A 22,880-nucleotide genomic window follows, 5' to 3' on the forward strand; every position below is an offset into this window, starting at 1 on the left:
CGCCATTAAACCGATCAGTCGGTCCCCCCAGGTTAGTGCGGCCATGCAAATAAAGCGGCCCATTGTCCACGTGCTTAAGGGCTTAGCAATTCCAGCAGGGCAAGTTCTCCGGGATCATCTGACTTCTTGTTACCATTCTTGCTCGCAGTGTAGCGGTTCTCTTGAGTTGGCGTGCAGAGATAAGAGCAAATAATTAGACTGTAACTTTTCACAAGTTGTCTTGCCTATTACAAACTCACCTTCCCTTAGGATCAGTAACATGTTTTTGTAGTATCAGTGTATGTGCGTTTACGTATATTATACACACAATCATTTATATAATTTTTAAACCATTTAGTTTGAGTTTAAAGTTAGAGAATTAGAAAGAGTAGTACACGTGGTGTTTGCTGCCTGTTTGCCGGGACAGTGCCAGATGTTCATAGATGTTTTATATCAGTTCATTCTCAAGGGGAACTTCTTACATAGGCGTAGATTGTTCAGTTTCTCAATACTTAAGTTTGATTAGCTCGCACCACTATGTAGAACGTTGGCTTTAAATAGTTGTTTCTCTTCTGAAAATAAGGGTGCTGATCACAGAATAACTTAGCAAATTAGTGTGGCTTTAGAAAGAAGTTCATAGAAGTGTGTTTAGTCCATTTGGGTGTATAAGAGTTTTAAAAGCCTTGTGGCTCTTTTCTTACTCCTAAGTGCCCATTATATAACATGGTCAGAAGTTGATCTAGATAGGGTGGGCACCAGGCAAAGGTACAGAGCCGTTACTCAAATTTGGGGTCCTTTGTATTTCTTACTACACTTCCTAACTGAAGGCAAACAAACATGTGAAATGATTTTTTTAACACCAAACTAAGAAAATTAAACAAAAACAAGCTGTAGGCTGTTAGATTTTTTTATTTTGCTTGACTGCCCCCCCCCCCTTTTCTCTTTTAGGTAGGGTCTCACTGTGTATCTCTGACTGGCCTGGATTTATGTAGATCAGGATATATCTCTGAACTCAAGAGACCTGCCTGCCTCTGCTTCCTGAGTGCTGGGATCAAAAGTGTCCCCTCCTACACTCAGCTAGGAGTTTTGGGGTTTCGCTGAGCATTTGAATATTAAGAATGTTAGATTTTTCTGTATTGTGCATACTTGTGCCTAACTTTTAAATTAGGATTTAAGTATTTTAAACACATATTCACTTATTATATCCAGTGTAAGATTAAACTATAAAAACACCATTTAAGGTTTAGGTAGCCATAACAGTTCAAAAGCTGATTTGTGAGGGTGATGGTAGAGAGTAGAAGTGGCTGGAAAGTTTTGACAGACTCGGGAAGGAGCTTGGAAGCTTGTACTTGTGGGTAAATTAGCATATTGGAACTTACATATCAGGTAACTCTAATGGTCAGTCACTGGGAAGAATTAAAAGTTGACAGAGCTTTGTGAGTTGACATTTACCAAAGGGTTTCTCCCTTTACTTGAGGACATGGCCTTTGGGGAGGGAGGCAAATAGAGAAGAGAAAGTTGCAAATTGTCTTCCGGAGTGAATTCTCTGTGTGAATAACTCGTACTACCACTTATGAACCTTGTCAAGCACTTTGCAAGCGTTGAGATTTGTGGGTAGGTGTTGGTAGTTGAAAGACAGAGAAAGGGAAGAGAGAGTAGTGGTAGGAATTTCCTCACTGTCTTTTGGGCAAAGTTTGGAACTGAACAGAGTCTATCTATCCCAATAATAGTGACAACAAATTTATAAATCACACCATTTTTATCAAGAAATATGGAAACTATTCCCTTAATATATAATCTGTACCCAACTGAGTAGATTTAAAATAACCTGCAATATATGAAAAAAATTACTAAATAATTCATATGTGCCATTTCTACGTTTGTGACAGCTGTAGTGAGCACAGCACAGTCTTAGCTCCTGCCTGTAAGTCATCCAAGTAATGATAGGAAGGGGAGCCTGTCTCGTTCTTCACTTCAGAACTGGACCCCTGGGCTGGGGGTGCAGCTTAGTGGAAGCATTCACCTAGAATGCTTGGAGCCCTGGGTGCTATCCCCGTAGTGCAAAAGCTGAGATGGAAACCCTTGTCTCTGGGGCCAGTGCCCTTCAGCCCACAGATTACAAGTCCGTTTGTGCTAAGCATGAGTTGTTGCTTATCCCCAGGGCCTGGTGCAGAGCCTGGCCAGGAAAAGTATTTATGGAATGAACAATGTAGCAAGTGCATCTGTTTCCTTTAGTTTAGCTCCGTCTTTCTTGCCTTTGAGTGTAGGGCTGTTCCAGGCTTACTTCTATAATTGAATCCTACATTAGGTTTTCATGGAGTTTGTTTCCTCACTTCGGATACAATGTTGGTTAAGGCCATACCTATTTATTCAGTACTATTTTTGAGAATTGCTTTGGCATTTATATACTGTTGTCTTGTATGTACCTATCGAATAAATACTTGTTATCATGGGAAAACATCAAACGTATTTTAAGCTATAGGTAATAATATTAGTTGGGCAAGCTTTGTATACATTTATGAAACAATGTAAAAACTGAGTGCCAAAAAAAAATAGGTAATACTTACGTAGCACATAAAACATGCCAGCCACTGTGCCCTTTACATGTTCCTATATTTGTGTTTTAACATTTTTTTTAAGATTTAAGCTAATTATATGTGTACACTGTAGCTGTTTTCATGATGCACCAGATGATGGCATCGGATCCCATAACAGATGGTTGTGAGCCACCATGTGGTTGCTGGGAATTGAACTCAGGACCTCTGGAAGAGCAGTCAGTGCTCTTAACTGCTGATACATCTCTTCAGCCCCAAAATTTCATTCTTAAATGGTGTGTGTGTCTCTGTGTGTGTCTCTGTGTGTGTGTGTGCGTGTGTAAGGGATAGGGTGAGGGTGGAGGGGGTGGAGATGGCAGGGGTGGGGGTGGCTGCAAGTACACAGAGGCCAAAGGAAGATGTCATATATCCTGCCCTGTCACTGCCTGACTTATTTCCTGGAGACAGGGGCTCTCACTGAGCCTGGAGCTGTGTTGGTGACTAGCAAGCCCCAGTGATCCCACAGAACAGGGACTTTTATGTTGGTATTGGGGATCATAACTCACGTTTGTGTAGCAATTGCTTGTGCTGTGTAACTCTGAGCCACCTCTCCAGCTTAGGAATATTATTTTATAATTTGAAAGATCTAAAAATGCATTTTCTTTTGTAGTTATAGAAGGTGCTCTTGGCTAGAGTGGAGGAGTGGCTAGGGAGATGACTCAGTTGGTTAAAGCACTTGCTGCTCTGGCAGAAGACCTGAGTTTGGTTCTCAGCACCTGCTTGGCAGCTTATAACCGTCCACAGTATCTCCAGTTCCAGGAGATCTGAGGTCCTCTTCTGCTCTCCATGACCATGCATGCATGTGGTGTACATTCACACATGCATGTAAAAAACCATGTACATAAAAGAAAGAGAGGAAAAAACAGATGCTCCGTTTATTATTTATTTATTTAATCGTGGTGCCAGTGGTCAGAGCCTCGTGCATGCCAAATGAATGGCCTGGCACATGTCCATCCCAACCCTAAGGATGCTCCTTTTAAAGCTTCAGAGTGGGACTAGCAGGATGGCCCAGTAGGTAAATAAATGGTGGTTATCACCAAGCCTGTTGACCGACCCAAGTTCCATTTCTAGGACTCATGGTGGAAAGAGAGAGCCAGCTCCCAGAAGTTATCTACTGACCTATACACAGACAAGAAAAAAAAATTTTTTTTTTAATCCTTAAAGAGTTCAGGGTAGCAAGAACAAAGTACAGCGACTGTGCTACACGTGTGAGTTTTACAGGGAGAAGAGGGTGGTTCTGAAATGGTCAAAGACCATTGCAGAGACGGAAGAGGAGGGTGGAGAAACTGAATTTTGACTCACAGCTGAGTAAAGTTTTGGTGCTGGCTGTTGGATTCTCGGATAATGATTTACCAGGACAGGGACTTGTTAGGTCTTGCTTCGGGTGTTAGAACACTTTTGCCAAATTAGACAGTGCTGAGCGGCACATGACAGTTTGCTGGCTACTTTTCATAAGCACTTACTAGATCTAAAGCATTGTGGGAATCTACAGTGGTGTGGGTATTACTGATGTGCGTTACCCTTGGGTTATCGTCCCTCTGGTGGAACACTGATCCCACGTTGTCAATCTGCGTTGAGCAATAGATAACGCTCCACTAGAAAAGGTCAGGCGTCCTCTTCTGACCAAATGCTCATTCTTTCCTTTCCTTTCCTTTCCTTTCCTTTCCTTCCCTTTTCCCTTTTCCCTTTTCCCTTTTCCCTTTTCCCTTTTCCCTTTTCCCTTTTCTCTTCTTTTCCTTCTTCCTTCCTTCCTTCCTTCCTTCCTTCCTTCCTTCCTTCCTTTCAATGGTGGACCAAGATGTACAATTGTATGTTGATCTGGTAGAGACCTGGAATAGAGTCAGACGTGTGGGTTAAATGAGGACCTAACTAACTAATCCAGCAAGGTAAAGAAGAATCGTATTCTCCCAAGGCCTAGACACTTTTCCTTTCTGTCAGCACTTGGTGGTATTTCGGGAGCACCGGACATCAACATCTTTGAATGTTAGTTACAGCACAGATAGGGGACTGTACATCCCCTGACAGTTCTCTAGGAACCATGAAGACATCCCTTTAAATGAAGCATGGGCCACCAACCTGCTCAGCAGCCAGGGTGCACGTACCCTATGAAGGTACAGTATACTGCATTATTAGGGATCATTTTCACGGGACGGATGTCATTGTCATTTATCTTGGGATTGCTTTGTGAGGCAGTGAGGAAGCGCTGTGAGCTGCTACTGGTTTGCCCTCCTTTACTTGGAGAGGTCCTGGGTAGTGACTTACACATTTTGCATCACAGCTCATGTTCTATTTAAATATTTCAGAAACTAACTTGGAACGTTTGAGTTGAAATAGACTGTATTGAAGTGCTTGTCAAGGGGCTGGAGAAATGGCTCAGAGGTTAAGAGAACCCGGGTTCGATTCCCAGCACCCACATGGCAGCTCACCACTTACTGTCTGTTAACTCCACTGCAGTGCTTCTAATGCGCATGCTCTCCATGGGTGCCGGCGCACTCATGGTGCACAGGCAAACACTCATCAAAGACCGAAAGAAATGTTTATCCAACTGGTGTGTTAGACTTAATTTCAAACTCTTCGCTAAATGGTTTTAGTGTAAGAAGTTCTGATGCACTGAGTCATTTAGTGAACCAAGGACATGTAAAACTTAAGTCATTAGAACGTCCATCTAGGATTTTTATTTCAAGAAATTATAGTTACAATATTGTTATTATAGTGAAAACTTAAAATTTCCTATTGACATTACTTTTGACTTTTAGCTAAACTATCATTTTGTATGAGAATCTGCACTATGTTAAGAGCTTGGGGTTTTAACCTGGTTGATTTTTAACTTCTTTTTTTTAAGGAACCTTAACTTGAAAGCAGCGTGATTGGCTTCCATATCATCTTTGAATATAAATTGATATTCCTAGTTTCAGCGTGTCCTCATAGAGACCAACAGACCAGGTTTATTCTTTCAGGAAGTTTTTCAACACCGGAAGTTGTGTGTTATCTGCACATGGACTGGATTGCCCACTGACTCATACAAACATCGGAAAAAAGGACTGAAGAAAGGCGGGTTTCAGGAACCAACTCCAGCCCACTTACGGCTTTTGAGCAGCTTGAAAGAAGATAATTCTAGAAATGAGTGACGAGATCCTAGTCATTTCTACATTTGTCTGTAGACATTCATCGTCTTTATTAACCTGTCTGCTTGGGGAATGGTATTTGAGCTATTGTCCATCACTGTAGCAGCTAGTAATCTACTTGTGGTCAGAGTTTTTACCTGTGGGTACAGAAATCACATCAGTAGTAGATGGAAGAGAAACCACTCATCAAGACAGTGATGTCCCACACACCCGCAGAAATTGACTTTCATTAAACAATCACTAAAAGAGTGTGGTACCCACCAACAAGTGTCAGTTGTTTCTTTATAATCCACACTGGATCATCGGGAGTTCTGTTTTTCTTTTTCTACTCAAGGCATTCTCGAACAAATTTTAGCACAGGAGATCTGATAATCATATTTGGGGGTGTTAAAAACAAGAATTGAGCTGGTCGTGGTGGGGCACACCTTTAATCCCAACATTCAGGAGGCAGAGACAGGTGGATCTCTGAGTTCGAGGCCAGCCTGGTCTACAGAGTGAGTTCCAGGACAGCCGGGACTACACAGAGAAACCCTGTCGGGGGTGGAGGGGACAGGGCTTCCCTCTTTGTAAATAGAACTTTAATAGACTTGCTATTTTACCCTATGTTTTCCAGAATCAGCAACACTTTCTAATGACTCTGACACACACCAGGAATCTTAGCACCTGGGAGGGTGAAGGCAGGAGAATCAAGAATTTAAATCATTTTCAGCTTTGTAGTTAGCTGGAGGCTGTTCTAAGCTAAATAAGACCCTGCCTCATAAAATTAGGAAGGGAAAAAAAGAGTAACTTCCATTCTTTTCAGTATTGGTTGTTTGTTTTGTTTTTTCTTTTCTTATCCAAGGTTTTGTTGCTCTCATTCATTGGTGTTGTCTTTGTTCTCCTTCCAGTAACCTGAGTATCCCCAAAGAAGCAGACAGTAGAATTTTCTAATCTTTTAAACTTCATGTTACAGTTCAGACTAGTTTTGAGTCTGATGCAATGACGTCACCTTCTTACTCTTCCCACTTAGTGTGTTGGGAAAGGTGTACAAAGGAAAGAGAAAACATTTATGTAGATACCCTAAGTGAAAGTCTTAAGGTCATTCATGTCCCATATGCATTCAGATGGGAATTAGTTTGTTGTTTAGAATTAAGACACTTGGTACTGTAAATTGTATTTTCAGTTCTTTCTACCCTAACTGAAGATGACTTGATTTTTTTCAATACATTTCTGTAACTAAAGGAACATTTTTGAGCTTACAATTCATGTTTTACCCAACAACGACAAATACAAGAAAAAGAACAAGTTTTTAATTTAGTGAAGCAAAGTTCTGTAAAGCATTTGGTTAACTTTAATATTTTCCCCTGTAGGAGGCCTGCTTTCCTTCTCCTTCTTCCCCTTCTGCGTGATCTACTTCAACCACTTGTTCTCAGTTGTGCATTTCTTTTTACTGTCTGTCAGGAATTTAATTTCTAGGTATTTTGTTTCTCCCATGGGTCAAATTCCCCCCCTCCCCCCCAGACAGGGTTTCTCTGTGCAGTCCTGGCTGTCCTGGAACTCACTCTGTAGACCAGGCTGGCCTTGAACTCAGAAATCCGCCTGCCTCTGCTTCCCAAGTGCTGGGATTACAGGTGTGCGCCACCACCGCCCTCTTTGTGTCTTTATATATATCAATTAGATGTGTAGATGTATCTGTGCGTATGCGCATGTGAGTGCAGTACTCTCAGAGGCCAGAAGAGGGCAGCAGATCCCCATGGAGCTGGAGTCATGGGCTGTTAGGAAGCAAACTTCTGAAAGAGCAGTATATGCTCCTTAGGATCTCCAGCCCCTTTTCTGTTCTCTCTCTCTTCACCTGGCGGTGCCTTCCTCATAGTCTGCCACTAGCCAACTAGCTTCATCTCTTGTCCATCTTGTCAGTATTTTGGTCCAGACTCCAGTGTTTTGGCACTTGGTCTATTTTTTGGCTACAAACGAATGCTGTTTCTGTGATGGTGTTCTCTCTGCTGCAGGCCCTTGCTTCCTTTGTCCTTAGGAGACAGGTATTACTAGATGCATTTGATACCAGGCGTCGCCTAGAACCCAGCTCCTTTCTTTGCGTTTTCTGAGTATTTCAGAAAACTAGTTATTGACTTTTCCTGGGAACATTGAGGTTTCTGTGTTTTCCGAGTCCAAGAATTAAGATTGGTGCTCTAGACAACTGACACTATTCAGAATCAGTCAAGGTAGCTGTATGGCACTGTGACTAACTAGCCAAGAGGTGGTGGCATGTATTACTCCTTTGTCTTAAAGATTTTGTCATAAGCACACCACGTCAGAACCAGAGACAAACATGCCCCGTCTTTTCCACCATGCCAGAATTAATTTCCATCTCGGGCAGCAGTTTCCCAGATGATCCCATTTTCCTTGGTAATCTGGCTGAGGTGAACACGGGTTCCTTTTTTCTTATCTTTTTTTAAGGTTGACTCATTTATGAGTAAATAAAAATAAATTTATGTGCTCTGTGCATAGAATCCCTTACACTCTTGTACAGATAAGAAGATGAGTCAAAATCCCTGAAATTCCTAGTACAGGCAGGTGTAAGCCCCCAGTGCAGGTACGGGGAGCCAAACCCAGGTCCCCTGCGGGATTAGTGTTCCTAACCCTGAGCCACCTCTCCCATCTTAGTCTAACCTTTACTAATATTAACTGTCATCATTACAGACGTTAGAACAAAAACCGCAGGGTTGGGAAAAGAGCTGACACGAAATTCTTTTTCGGAAAGAGCTTTACTAGGAGAGAGGAGAGCACGACTGAGTGGGTGCTTCACAACCATGGGGAAGTGGCTGCACATCAGGCCTTGAGTGAAACAGCAATTAGGACACTCATGATGGGCCCTTGGAGAGACGGTGGGAGGAGATAGATCCGAGGGGGAAGAGCAAGCCTTCAGGTCTGGAACAGAGTTACTGTAGGAGAGAGAGCTGCCTTATATAGTAAGAAGGAAAGCCTTCACTCCCTCAGCAGTCTCAAAATGAAGTTTGCGAGTTACAGCTTTTCAAGTGGGAAGGACGTGGGCAGTTCCCTACCACTCTCTAGACTCTTGGCAGAGAGCCAAGCACTGGCTAGGACCATAATCTTAACAATTGTGTGTGTGTGTGTGAGTGTGTGTGTGTTGGGGGCCGGGGGGAGCTCTAGTCATCATAGCAGGGACTTGTCAGCTCTTCTGTCCCTCAGTAGGGCACAGGTATGGCCTAGTAGACTGGAAGACAAAGAGGCTGGCAGAGAGGGTTGCACAGTAAATCCATCTCTACAGATGACAGAATGGATACAAAAGGCTGATGCCGAGTTCTGGAGATGTCAAAAGTAAACTGATAGGAGTACAAGCCGGTCTGTACGATAATAACAGACCCAAACCAGCTGCAGAGAGGAGTTGCTACTGTGGAGTCGGACCTCTGGCTCATGGATTGGGGGCGGGTGTGTGTGTGTGTGTGTGTGTGTGTGTGTGTGTGTGTGTGTGCTGCAGAGTTGAGTCCAGTCACAGCGGTGAACGGAAAGAGTAAGTCTAGGCACAAGAAAGGTCAGAAGGGTAGAAGTCCCTGCAGTTGGTAGGCTGTGCTGAGCTAAGTGGAAGCCACAGAGACAATTGGTCCCGTGAGTCTTGATTTGTACACGAGGTGCCAGGTCATGCTAGAGGTCATGGTCTCAGTCACATGCTGACCTCTCAGGGGTCCGGATGAAGGAGTTAGACCAGTTCCTCAGTCTGGAATGTATAAGAAGTTCTTAGACCCTTTAGGGGGTGGGGGTTGTTCTTTTGTTTGTTTTTGAGTCAGGGTTTGTCTGTGTATAGCCTTGCCGCCCTGGAACTCTTGATACATAAACCAGGCTGGCCTGCCTCCACCTCCTGAGTGCTGAGATTAAAGGAGTGAACCTGGCTTCCTAGTAGGGTTTAAAAAAGAGCCCATACAGTTACAATTCACTCAGATAGGATGGCACCCGTCTTCTCTTCAGCAACAAGACATTTTGTCAGTCTGGGCAACTTGGGTGGTACTGGACTGACTGTGAAGTTCGTGAAGCCAGCCAGGAGTTGCCAAGGAAACCGAATTTTCCTACTGGGGCTCTTAGTCTCATTAATAAAACAAATTAGAAATGGGAGGTAATTTGAGAACAGTTTTACTGAAGTTTAAAGGAAAAGCATGGTGGAAGGAAGGTGACAATCCTGGTAGTCACAGGGAGGAGAGGTGGAGAAAGTTCATCATGGAATAGAAATTGGGATAGCTCTTTACGAAAGGAGAAAGCATCCCATAGAATGGAAGAATACGGCTTGTCTGTAAGATATTGAAGCTCCCAGTTACACAGGGTTTTGTAGGCCTCTCTGCCCAGCTCTTGTTGGTATCTCACGGGTTGCGTCTTGTGTATTCTGTTCACACAGGAAGAGGCGGCTTTCTAGCCTTGCTCTTGATGTATCTTTTTCCAGTTGTTACTCTGTCACATAGGTAAAATAGAGTCTCTCAGGGCAAGGCCCAGTGTAAAGATTTATCATATCACACACTAGGGAGTAAGCTAGAGCAAGGCACAGCATGACCTCAACATTTTCTCGGCAAAAACATGAGTGGTGAAGTCAACACGGGGTCAGGGAGAGAAAGTAAAGACTATTGAAAAGGACTTCTATGGACAGTCAGTTTCTAGGAATGGAGCGAGTGAACTCGACAGATTTTAGCATTTATTAGATAGAAGCCTCTGCCCCAAATAAAAGTAGCGGTAATTCTAGTAACTAGATTTACTTGTGCATTTGCCACACATTGTGGGTATTTTTCATTTCCTTTTTTAAATCTCTAAAACTATGTTGTGGCTTTTTAAACTTACTGGTTCTTTGTGAAATTCACATCATGTGCCCCAATCCCACTCATCTCTCCCTTCTCTCATACCCACCCTCTACCCTTGCAACCTCCCCTCCTCAAGAAAAAAAAAAATCTTATAGTGGAGGCTGTAGTGTGTCCCAGAGTACACCCTTTGGTCCACACTTCTTTGCTTACAAGTGTTCATTGCCGTGACTCCTTGGTCTGGTACAAGGCCTCTGGCTTCTGCTGCTTTATCAGTACTGGAACCTCACTGGGACTCTTCTAGAATATTCTGTTGTTACCCTGTGTCGTGGGAATCCTGCAGCTTTGGCTCTGTAGGACCAGCCCCTTCGTGCACTCCAATAGTTCCTCTATTGATGGGGTGAATGCTGGGGTTAGCCAACACAAAAGCCCTGGGACCCGGCCTGAGAGGTATCTGTAAGCATTTTATTTTGAAAGACTGCTGGTCTCCTTACAATTAACCTATGTCAGTTTGTAACTACACTGTAACATTCTGCAAATGCTTTGAACAATTGGCTCATTAGTTTCTTACATAAGAAAGTTTATAGATTGTGTGGTCTGCAATTCTAGTTGCTTTATAACAGAATCGTGGCTTATAGCTAGCTAGACTTTTATCTTAAATGCCAGGCACACCCCATTAATCCCAGCACTCAGGAGGCAGAGGCTGTTTGTGATAGCCAGGCCAGCCTGGTCTACATAGTGAGTTCCAGGTCAGCCAGGAACAAGACAAGACCCTGTCTCAAAATGAAAGAAAGGAAAAGGAGGGAAGGAGGGAGGGAGGGAGGGAGGGGAAAGGAAAGGGAAGACTTTGTTGTTATTAATTACAAAAGAAAATAGGTTTCATTATGATGTTTTTATACAGGCATAGAATGTACAGGAAATGCCCATGTGGAAATTAACATATGGTGGTGTTGAGCTATGAAGAACAACCCTATAATGTGGGATTCACCTCACTGAATAGTTTTCTGCCTGAGCCCTTTCTAACCACACTAGTGATTATTGGGTATCTCAGAGCTGAAGAAACTTTAATAGCCACTAGTGAAAAGTAGTCTCAAAGCTATAATTGGGCTGCTAACAAGGAATTTATATAAATATGCTATGTCATAGTTGAGTGGGGAAATTTAGTAAGTAAAGAATTATAATACATTGTAGTAAATGGCAAAATTTATTAAGCATGAGACAGAGAACATGGACTATTGAAACCTCAAAGCCACACCCAGCAACACACTTGCTCCAACAAGGCCACACCTAATCCTTCCCAAACAGTTCTGCCAACTGAGGATCAAGCATTCAAATATATTATTAGCCTTTGGAGGCAATTCTCATAAAAACTACCACATAGTTCTTTAGACTGGGGGGGGGGTGGTATTTAGAAACCTTATAGGAATGTGTGTGTGTGTGTGTGTATGTGTGTATATATATATATATATATATATATATATATATATATAGTGTAAATTCTAACTATGGTAATTTCTCTCTTTTCAACCTATATAAACTGGGCAAGTTATAAGACATTCAGCAGCCTTGGCTTCTTTATCTATGAAATGTTAATAATATCTAGTAGTGTTTATATAAATTAAATTTATTACTATATAAGATTCCAGTATGTCCTTGTTTTTTATTGTTTTTTAGTTTTTGAGACAGATTGGCCTTTGAACTCATAAGAGATCAGTGCAGGGATTAAAGGCACAACCCCACAACCCCACAACCCCAATAGCTTTTTACTTGGTAGGAGACATGAGAGTTTATTTGGAGTACAGCTTCAGGCTACAGTCAGTCTCTTATTGTGGGACTAACATTTTCCATTCTGAAAGTTAACGGTGACAAGTATAATATTCTTGCTTCATGCTTATTTATTTTCAGGGTTTAAAATATTTCATTCCATGTTTTTCTGGCTTTGTATGTATGTTGACATTTTCTCATGCCCCTTCTAGTGCTGGGCAAAAGTCTTTACTTTGTATTTTTAACCTCCTGACCGATGTATTGTGGAAAGCGTCTTCTCTGGTCATATCTATTTGTAGTTCTGTATGCCTCTGGTGTTTGGGGTGTCCAAATTGAATCTAGGTCCTCTGGAAGAGCAGCACTGATCATTAATTCTTTTCAAAACTACAACTGTGAATTCTTTTCAGACCTTTCAGCACTTCTGATTTTGGATTCTGTTGTAGGGGAGTCAGCCAGTTGTGCTTGGGTCATGGCTGATGGCTACGTCATAGTCTTTGAGTTATTTTGTCAGAGTTCACACTGAGGTTGAAATGAACTTGCTTTCAGGTTTGACTTTGCCTCCCAATTCCACTTGGATGCCTTGTTTCTTCTGAGTCTTTCTGGTGGGCTGTCTGCATGAAGTTCAGCCTTGGGGACTTGTGAGGATTAGAGTTGATTGTAAAGTAAAATCATTGAGGCGATCTGTATTAGGCAGGAACAGAACTTAAAGAATGAATAGATACGTGTTCATATACATTTACATATACGTGGTGGATTTATTAGAATGGATTAAAGGCTGTGGATTAGATGGTCCAGCTAGTCCATCCGTGGCTGTCTACCAACCGAAGGTATAAGAATCCAGTATTGTATGTCAGAATCCAGGGAAGGAATAGACTTGGCAGTGAGTACCAGCAGGTAGGCAAAGAACAAGCTGCTTCTTGCACACCCTTTCTATAGGCTACCCGCAGAAAGTGTGGCCCAGTTTAAAGCTGGCTCTTCCCACCTCAAAAGATCTGGACTAAAGGTGGGTCTTCCTATTTCAAATGATTTAATTAAGAAATCTGCTGAGCAGTAGTGGCACACACCTTTAATCCCAGCACTCAGGAGGTAGAGACAAGTGGGTATCTGAGTTCGAGACCAGCCTGGTTTACAGAGTTCCAGGACAGCCAGGCACAGAGAAAACCCTGTCTCAACCTCCCACCACCATCCCCCAGAAAAAAGGAAAGGAAAGGAAAGGGGGAGAGAGAGAGAGAGAGAGAGAGAGAGAGAGAGAGAGATATCTTTCATAGGCATATCTGCTTGCTTAGGTTTTAGTTACCTCCAGATATAGTAAGTTGTCAACCAAAAATATCCATCACAAGTCCATCCCTGTCACCTTGTCACACAATCATATCTCCTTAGATCATTTCTAATTTCCCAATGGAAATCATAACTGGGCCATAATTACACCTTACATATTATAGCTATCCCATCTATAATCACAAACATTATATATTTAAGCAAGTCATAATTATGCCTTACATAATATAACACTCATACAACCACGAATGCATTATAAATTTTAGAATAGATGGCAATATCCCTAAAGGGACATTCTTTTAGTGTCTCAGACTTAAATATGATAACCACTGATACTCTCTTAATTGATGTCACTACATGAAAAGGAAATCAAGGAAAGAAAACACAAATATCCATGCTAGTGCATTCTTGCCAAAATATGACAGAAATACTCATGTCAACTGTAAGCCTTGTTTCAGTAACTGGTCATGTGGCCTTAGCTGGTATTTATAACTATCTTCCTCTATTACCCATTCTGTATTTGATCCACCCTCAGCAAGCACTTAATTAAGCAGGTCTTGGGTTTTTTTCCCGGAGGAGTGACTCATACCTTCATTCCTGAAGGATCTGTTGCCCTTTGTCATCCTGACTGGGTTAGGATGTGGCAGTTTCCTGTTGACTAATACAGGACTTGGTAACACCAAGAGACTGCACTAAAAGATCTCCTGCATTCCAGATGTAGTCTTTCTTAACCTCCATTGTAATCTAATTTCCCCTGGCAATTTGGACCAGTCACTCCTCCTAACACAGTTATTCCTTTCTTAACTTATTAGCTTAAGGGCATCAGAAGCCCAAAGCGGCCTGGGGGGGTGAGTCTGAGCTTCCAGCTCAATGTGATGTGTGTTGTGACTCCATACAGGAGCATTTCCCTCTCTGGAACCAAAATGTCTAGATCAACAAAATTTAAGGTCATGGAAACAGGAAGCAAAACTTTTCCTAATGGATCACTAGGGGTGATCATGAGTGGAACCATTGCATTTTCCACCTCTTGGCCCTGTTAGGCCACTTGCTTCTGGATAGAAGCATTTGTTAATTCCATGTGCAATGGATTCCATGATCGTGGGCCCACTGTCGCACTTCTCAGGCTGTGAAGTGAGCTACTTGGCCAGAAGCAATGCTGTGTGGAAAACCATCACAATGGATACGGCATTTTTTAAGTCCTTGGACAGTAGTCTTGCAGAAACATGTTCAGGAAAGGCAAAACCACAAGCAGAGTAACTGTCTACTTGAGTAAGGCCAAAGTCAGCCTGCCACCAGGTCACTGGCAGGTCATCCCCAGGAATGATGCCATATATGGGGCTCAGTGTCATTCTCTGCTGTTGGCAGATCTGGCACTCACCAACAACTGTAGCCGAGTGGCAGTCCATGTTGTCCAGCCCATGTCTAATCCCCTCTGCCATCATGGCCCATTGGGCAATGACAGGAATGGCTGGCAAAAGAGACAGACCTGTCCACAGAACAGTTCATCCTGTCTACTTAGTTATTGGACTCTCCTCTGCTGGTCACTTTGATGAGCATTTTCATGGGACACAGGTATCTTCACATCCTTTGCCCATTTGCAGAAACCTGCCAACACTCCTTCCCCAGAAGTCCTTCTCACCAATCATACTTATTTCTCGTCCCTGATCATCCAGCCAGTCCATTGGCTTCAGCCCATGAACCAGTGAACAACTGTATTATCTCCCCTTGAGAATGAAATGCATGTCTGTGTGTACTGCCTGAAATTCTGCCCACTGTGTTTTTTTCAGGGTTGCCCCTGAAACAGGTTGCAGTGCTGCAACTCTCCACTTCTGGGTGGTGTCTGTAGAACATGCGGAACCATTGGTGAAGCGAGCCCCAGTCTTCTCTTCCAATCATAATGTGTACACCAAGAGGCTATAGGCACAGGCTTAGCAGCAGATGGCATTGTAACAGGAGTAGAAACCATAGGCATTTGAGCAACTTCTTCATGTAACTTGATTCTGCCTTCAGGACCTGCTCTGGCCTAATTATGTATATCCCACTTTCATTTGATAATGGATAGCTACTGTGTACATAGTACTTGATTTGGTGGATCAGAGAACACTTAGCTCGTGAAGGGCAGCCCAGGTCACATGATAACTTGGTGGCCTGTTATCAAACATTTAGTTTCCACTGAGGCCCAAGAGCAGGCCAAGAGCTGTCTGTTAAAGGGAGAATAATTGTCTGCAGATGATGGTAGAGCCTTGCTGCAAAATCCCAAAGGTCTTTTCTGTGATTCACCTACAGGGGCCTGCCAGAGGCTCCGAACAGCGTTCCTCTCTGCTACTGACACCTCAGGTATCATTGGGTCTGCTGGGTCATGTAGTCCAAGTGTTGGAGCAGCCTGCTTATCAGCTGGGACTTGTTGAAGAGCCTTCTCCTGTTCCTGGCTCCACTTAAACCTAACAGCTTTCCAAGTCACTTGGTATATGGGCTGGAGTAACACACTAAAGAATGTGCTATCTCCACAGTCTAAATCAGCCTACTAAAATACGTATCGTGCTTCTTTCCTGGTGGTGGGAGGGGTCAAATGCAATAACTTATCTTTCACATTAAAAGGAGTATCTTTGCGTATTCCATACTAACCAAGAATTTTATGGAGGTAGCTTGAGTTTTGGTTGTATTTATTTCATTCATATCTTCTGGATTACAAGTTACATGGTAACATATGAGTTGCCAACAAGCCTAGAGTGGTTGCTGTCTCCTGCTAACTCGATCCAATCAGCATAATGTCATCAATATAGTGGACCAATGTGATATTCTGTGGAAGAGACATGATCAAGATCTCTTCAAACTAAGTTATGACAGAGTGCTGGAGACTTGAAACAAACTTATACATTTCTCTAGAAGTGTGTCCGGTCTCAAAATATATATAAGTCAGGGTTCTCTAGAGGACTAACACACACACACACACACACACACACACACACACACACAAACAGAGAGAGAGAGAGAGAGAGAGAGAGAGAGAGAATATGAATATACGGCAATCTACCAACCTACCGATCTATATATCTGTTTATTTATTAGAATAGCTTATAGGCTAAAAAGATCTGGATTAAAGGTATATCTTAGCACCTCAGAAGATCCAGATTAAAAGTTGATCTCCCTGGTTGGAAGGTTGGCCCAGTGGTTAAGAGCACTGACTGTTCTTCCCGAGGTCCTGAGTTCAATTCCCAGCAACCACATGGTGGCTCACAACCATCTGTAATGGGATCCAATGCCTTCTTCTGGTGTGTCTGAAGACAGCTACAGTGTACTCATATACATAAAATAATAATTTTAAAAATTATTTTTAAAAAGTTGGTCTCCCCACTTCAAATGATTTAAGAAAACCCTCATACCTAGCAGCTTGGGTTTTAGTTAATTCTAGATGTAATCAAGTTGACAACTAAGAACAGCCGTCATAAGATTCCATCATGGCTAGGCTAGATGCCAAAAGCACCAAGAGCGAGCAGCACAGAGTACAAAGGTAACCAGATGGAGAAAAAACCTGGTCACATTTTGAATTGTGCGATTCTGCTGGAGCCAGGACTTGGACTGCCAAGGGCTGTGGTCAGAATCTCTGGTCTCAGATGACCAGTGGGAACACCGGAGTATAACATGTTGGCCCTGCAGAGGCCAGAGTCAGAGCCTGGTATCAAGGTACCCTCTGAATCTGCCACTGATTTCTGTGTATCCCAGCCTTCAAGGAAGGTATTTTCAGACTTCAGAGTTCTCTGGTCAGTCTTTAAGGTCTCTCGTCTGTCCAGTCATAACATCTACAAATAAAGACACGTGGACTTCTTTTCCTGACTGTGTTCCACTTGCTGCTCATGTCTTACTGCCCCAGCTAAGACTATACTGAATAGCACTGAAGAAAGTGGACACGGTTCATGTCTCTATTTTAGTGGAAATGCTTTGAGTTTTGCCTTCTGCATGGTATTGGCTATAGGTTTGTGATGTGAAACCTTCGTTATGCTGAGATGTGCTCTTCCAATTTTTTAGTGTCTTCAAGGGTTTTTGTCAAAAGCCTTGTCACATCTGTTAAGATGATCATGTGATTTCTGTTCTTGAGTCCACTTAATCAGATGTATTATTTACTGATTTGCTTATATTGAACTGTCCCTGAGTCAAAGCTGGTGAGCATTTTATTGATTTTTTTTCTTGGTGGTAATGTTATGTGGGGTGTGTGTGTGTGTGTGTGTGTGTGGTGTGTATGTGGTCATCAGAAAGATTGCTCTATACTTTTCTTTTTATTATTCTTTTATCTGGCTTAGATATCAGGGTAATAATACTAGCTTAATAAGAGAAGTTTGGTAACATTCTTTCCTTTTTGTTTTAGAGAGAGAGTGATGTTAACTCATCTCAAAAGGCATCACTTCAGACAAGGGACTAATACCTAGAATTTACAAAGAATTGCAGAAATTAAATACCAAGGGAATAAAACCACTAATCAACAAATGGACCTTTGTATTGAAATAGGCAGTTTTCAAAAAGCCAAAGCACAAATGGCTAACTGTTTTGAAGATGTGTGCTATCCCTAGACACCAGGGAAATGCAAAATTAACACTACTTCAAGATGCTACCTTACCCCATTCTGAATGGCTGTCATCAAGAAATCTGCCATGGATGTTAGAGAGGATAGGAAGAGAAAGGAACTTTATTTATGGTTGCAGGAGGTACAACTTCATACAGCCACAGTGGACTTCAGTTTGGGGATTTCCTCAAAAATTAAAGTTAGAACTACTATGTGCCCCAGCGGTTTCCCTCCAGGGCAGGAACCCAGAGATCTCCATTTCCTACCATAGAGATATTTGGACCTCAATGATTGTTGCCATAGTTACCGTAGCAAACAGATGGGATCAACCGTTTGAAAATGAAGTTTTGGTGTGTGTATGAGTACTGCTCAGTTCTTAGGAGGAATGAAGTTTGAAATTTGTAGTAAAATGGACAGGCTTAGACTTATAACATGGAGGCCAAACTCTTTTAGTCGTAGGTTTCCAAAAGGCCTTGGGTGTTAGCTGTCCCTTGCCGTATTCTCTCCTTACCCTTCCCCCACCCCTCCCTATGTTTCTACTTTCCCCCTTATATTCTAGTTTCCTTTTCTTGGTAAGACCTCCACCCCCAAGTGCCTTTACTAGGTACCTAACCTCTGTAGCTATTTGGATTGTAGTACAACTAAAAGCTTAAAAGCTAACATCCACATATGAGAGAAAAAGTACATATTTGTCTTAGGGGGGGTCTCACCTCACTCAGGATTGATTGTTTCTAATTCCATCAGTTTGCTTGCAAACTTAATAATCTCATTGTTAACAGCTGAATAATGTTCCATTGTGTAGATGCACCACATTTTTGTTATGCATTCATCTTTTGATGGACATCTAGGCTGTTGCCAGTTTCTGGCTGTTATGATGACAGTAAGAAAGTATCTCTGGAGGAGGATGGTCCTTTGGGTATATCCCTGACTTAGTCGGGGTTCTGTTGCTATGAAAAGACTCTGTGACCAAGGCAACTCTTTAAAAAGGAAGTATTTAATGGGCTGGGTTACTGTTTGAGAGGCTTAGTCCATTGTCATCATGGTGGCCCGGAAGATAGGTGTTAGAGCAGCAACAGGCAGAGGCAGAGGCAGAGAGGCAGAGAGACAGAGAGACAGAGAGACAGAGAGACAGAGAGACAGAGAGACAGAGAGACAGAGAGAGGGGAGGGGGAGGAGGGAGAGGGAGGGAGAGTGTGAGCCTAGACTAGGGCTTTTAAAACTTCAAAGCCGGGCTGGTGAGATGGCTCAGTGGGTAAGAGCACCCGACTGCTCTTCCGAAGGTCCGAAGTTCAAATCCCAGCAACCACATGGTGGCTCACAACCATCCGTAACGAGATCTGACGCCCTCTTCTGGAGTGTCTGAAGACAGCTACAGTGTACTTACATATAATAAATAAATAAATAAATAAATCTTTAAAAAAAAACAAAAAAAAAAAAACTTCAAAGCCAACCCTACATGACACTTCCTCCAACAAAGCCACACCTACTTCAACAAGACCACACTTCCTAATCTTTCTAATCTTTTCAGTTTCTCTCCTAGTGGACTGTTCATCTAAATAGATGAATGAGCCTATGGAGGCCGTTCTTATTCAAACTACTGCAGTGCCCAAGAGTACTCTAGCTGGATCTTGAGGCAAATCAAGTTTCAGTTTTGTGAGGGAACTCCACACTGATTTCCCTGTAATAGTTGAACCAGTTTACACCCCCCCCCCCAGCAATGAATAAGTGTCCTCTTTCACTGTGTCCTCACCAGCGCCTGCTCTGTCCTTGGTTTTATTGATCTTGGCCATGAGTAGTTTAGTTTGTAATTCCCTGTTGGCTAAGAATTTCTTTTAAGTGTTTCTCCACCATTTGTGTTTACACTTTTGAAAGCTCTGTCTGGATCAGTACCCCCACTTTTAATTAAGTTGTTTTCTTGATTTATTTATTTATTTTTAGTTCTTTAGGTGCAAACACTTATATCAATAAGTAGCCGTGTTCATTGCCTAAATTATACTGTCCTTTGCCGTGCAGAAGGCTTTCAGCTTTGTGAAGTCATATTTATTAATTGTTAGACTTAGTGCCTTTTGTGTGTCAAATGAGTTGAAGCCTTTCCCATAGTTTTTCGGGTTTTATGTTAAGGTCCTTGGTCCATTTGTAATTGAGTTTTGTGCAGGATGATAGATACTGTGGAGCTATAGAAGATGGGATGGCAGTGGAAGGTGAGGTAGGTATACAGGCTCATCGTGAGGACTGCTGTGGTGTACGCTTGCCCAGCTAACAAGCCAGTCCTTTATCGTGTGGCTCTAAGACAATACACTCCTGGGAAACTATTCCCAGAATACAGTCTCCTGCCTCAGTCCTTATCTGTACTAATAGCTCTTCCAGAATGCCTTCCACTTTTTCCTCTCCCTGGGCATTTCTGATGCCTTCTCCACACTATGGAGAAAGATGCATGTACCCCTTACTTTGGCTCTGTATTAACAATTACTCATGGATCTCTTTTCCAGAATACCCTGACGTCCAAATCTCATTTCCCTGGTGGCCGTATAAGTAAGAACGATCAGGCAGCATCCTGCCTGGAGTGGAGGAAGGTTCAGAAAATGTGTGTGTGTGTGTGTGTGTGTGTGTGTATGTGTGTGAGTAAATACAGCCCTGAGCTGATTAGGAAGTGTAGCAGGCTTGTAGTCTTCTGTTATTATTCATACTGCAAAAAAATAGGAAGACCAGAGCCGTTAAGGTGACTCAGAGGGTGGGAGTACTAGCGCCTGTGGCAGCCTCATGACCTGCTCTCTAGCACCAGCTCCTTATTGTCCTCTGACCACACACATGCGCGTGCACACACATTCGAGTAAATAATTATAGCAATAATAATAAATTTTCAATTAGGAAAGATCAAAGTATATGAAGTTTATTATCTGCGACTAAAAAAATTAAGACATTGTCCCAAGGGTTGTGTATCAGTGAGTCCCTGAGATTCCCCGGAGGGTTTGAATGTGATTGGCAATCAGGATACTGCCAGCTGTTTCCTGGGCTCAGCAGATTATTCCAATTTAGCTACTGAGATAGTGAAATATAAACAGACATGTGTTGGTAATTTTGATCTCATTCCCAGCCTTTGTGTTGTGGCTGTTGTCTAACCCTTGACTATTTCTAGTTCCCCTTTTCTATGTATTCTAAAGAATAGTAGCTTAAATGTGATTTTTTTCTTCCTATTTTTTTTCAGAACCCATGATTAATTTAAGTTGATTTTTGAGAGAAATTGCCTTCTTCTGTAAACGATCTCAGAGAGACTCTTGGATATTGATGTGGGATGTCTGGAGTTGTTATGTTCCCATCATCTGAATTCTTTGTCATGAACACTAACCACCAGAAGAGGCTCAGGAGAGGCAATATTGATTCAGAACCGATACAGCAGTGGCTTCTGGTTTGATCTTCGTCCCCACAGCTTGGAGGGGGCTCTTCAGCAACTATCTTACTTGTTGTCATCGAAGTAGCTGCTTATTTTTTAATAATCGTGAATAAGAAGGACAGAATCCCCCCCCCTTTTAGTTCATTTTTATTTTTATGATTTATTTATTTATTTATTTATTTTATGTGAGTGTACTGTCGCTGTCTTCAGACACACCAGAAGAGGGCATCAGATCCCATTACAGGTGGTTGTGAGCCACCATGTGGTTGCTGGGAATTGAACTCAGGACCTCTGGAAGAGCAGTCAGTGCTCTTAACTGCTGAGCCATCTCTCCAGCCCTGTAAATTTTTCCTTTTTAAAAACCAAACTAATGGTTGAAATTTATGGGTGTTACTCTTACATTTTCATCTAGCCTTTAAATATAGAATTTTTTCTTAGCTTTGAAGGAATCTAGTTTTTTAAAGAGCCTCCTTTTTCAACACAATCTACACGAAAGGTTCTCAACTGAGGAGATCAGAAGGGATAGTTTTCAGTCATTGTCGAAGAGCTTTCTGATGGTGGGATCAAACAACTGGGAAATGTGTCTTCGCCTGGCAATTTGAGGAATGTGATGTCAAAAAAAAGATAGGAACCAATTCTTCTAATGAAAACAATAAGGTCTAAAATAGATAATTGTCTATTCTTTTGTAGTATACAGCAACCAAGCCTGTCCCAGGACTCTGTCCATCTTCTTGAGAACCAGTGCTTGTTAGAGAACCCATTTCTCTGTTTATAAGACCAGCCTCCTGGATTATTATAATCATTGAGTTATTATAGTTCTTAGAGCTAAGTTGCTTATCCTTCTGATTTGGGGTTTTTATTGCTTTGTTTTTGTCTCTTGTTGTTGCTTTAACAAATGAGTAGTCCTTGGAGTACTTTCGAAACGAAGTACATTATATCTAAGGATACACTCAAGTACGTTGTTGGCGTCAGCCATCTGTTGGATTATAGCCAGATATAACCGGAACAGTCCATCTCCATGATTTCAAGTTAGTTTTAAACTGCCTTCCCTAAACTTCTCAGGTTATCTGGTGGGAAACAGATCATATCTGATCACAACAAAAAGAAGGAGAAAATTAGAAATTAAATTAGCGTGTTAGTAAGTAACACCGTTAATCCCAGCATTTGAGAGGCAGAGGAAGGTGGATCTCTGTGAGTTTTAGCTCAGTCTGATCTACAAAGTAAAGTTCCAGGACAGCCAGAGCTACATAGAGAGAACAGAAAAAGGAACGTTCTCAAAAACAAACAAACAAACAAACAAACCTTGGGAAATCAGTTTTTTGTTGTCTGGTTCTTAAGTTTTCCTGTGTTTGGATAAGGTAAACTGAGAAACGGACACATGATTCTCAAACTAGCATAACTCATTAATTCAACAAA

The 22,880-nt window shown here is 42.1% G+C and overlaps 1 protein-coding gene across 4 annotated transcripts in view; it reads left to right on the forward strand.

The window, feature by feature from the left end:
• Slc20a2 (solute carrier family 20, member 2) overlaps positions 1–22,880 on the forward strand; it is a 92,917-nt gene that overhangs the window by 671 nt on the left and 69,366 nt on the right. The window lies entirely within an intron of this gene.

The sequence above is a fragment of the Mus musculus genome, chromosome 8, assembly GCF_000001635.26.
Source record: "Mus musculus strain C57BL/6J chromosome 8, GRCm38.p6 C57BL/6J".
NCBI classification, from domain to species: Eukaryota; Metazoa; Chordata; class Mammalia; order Rodentia; family Muridae; genus Mus; species Mus musculus.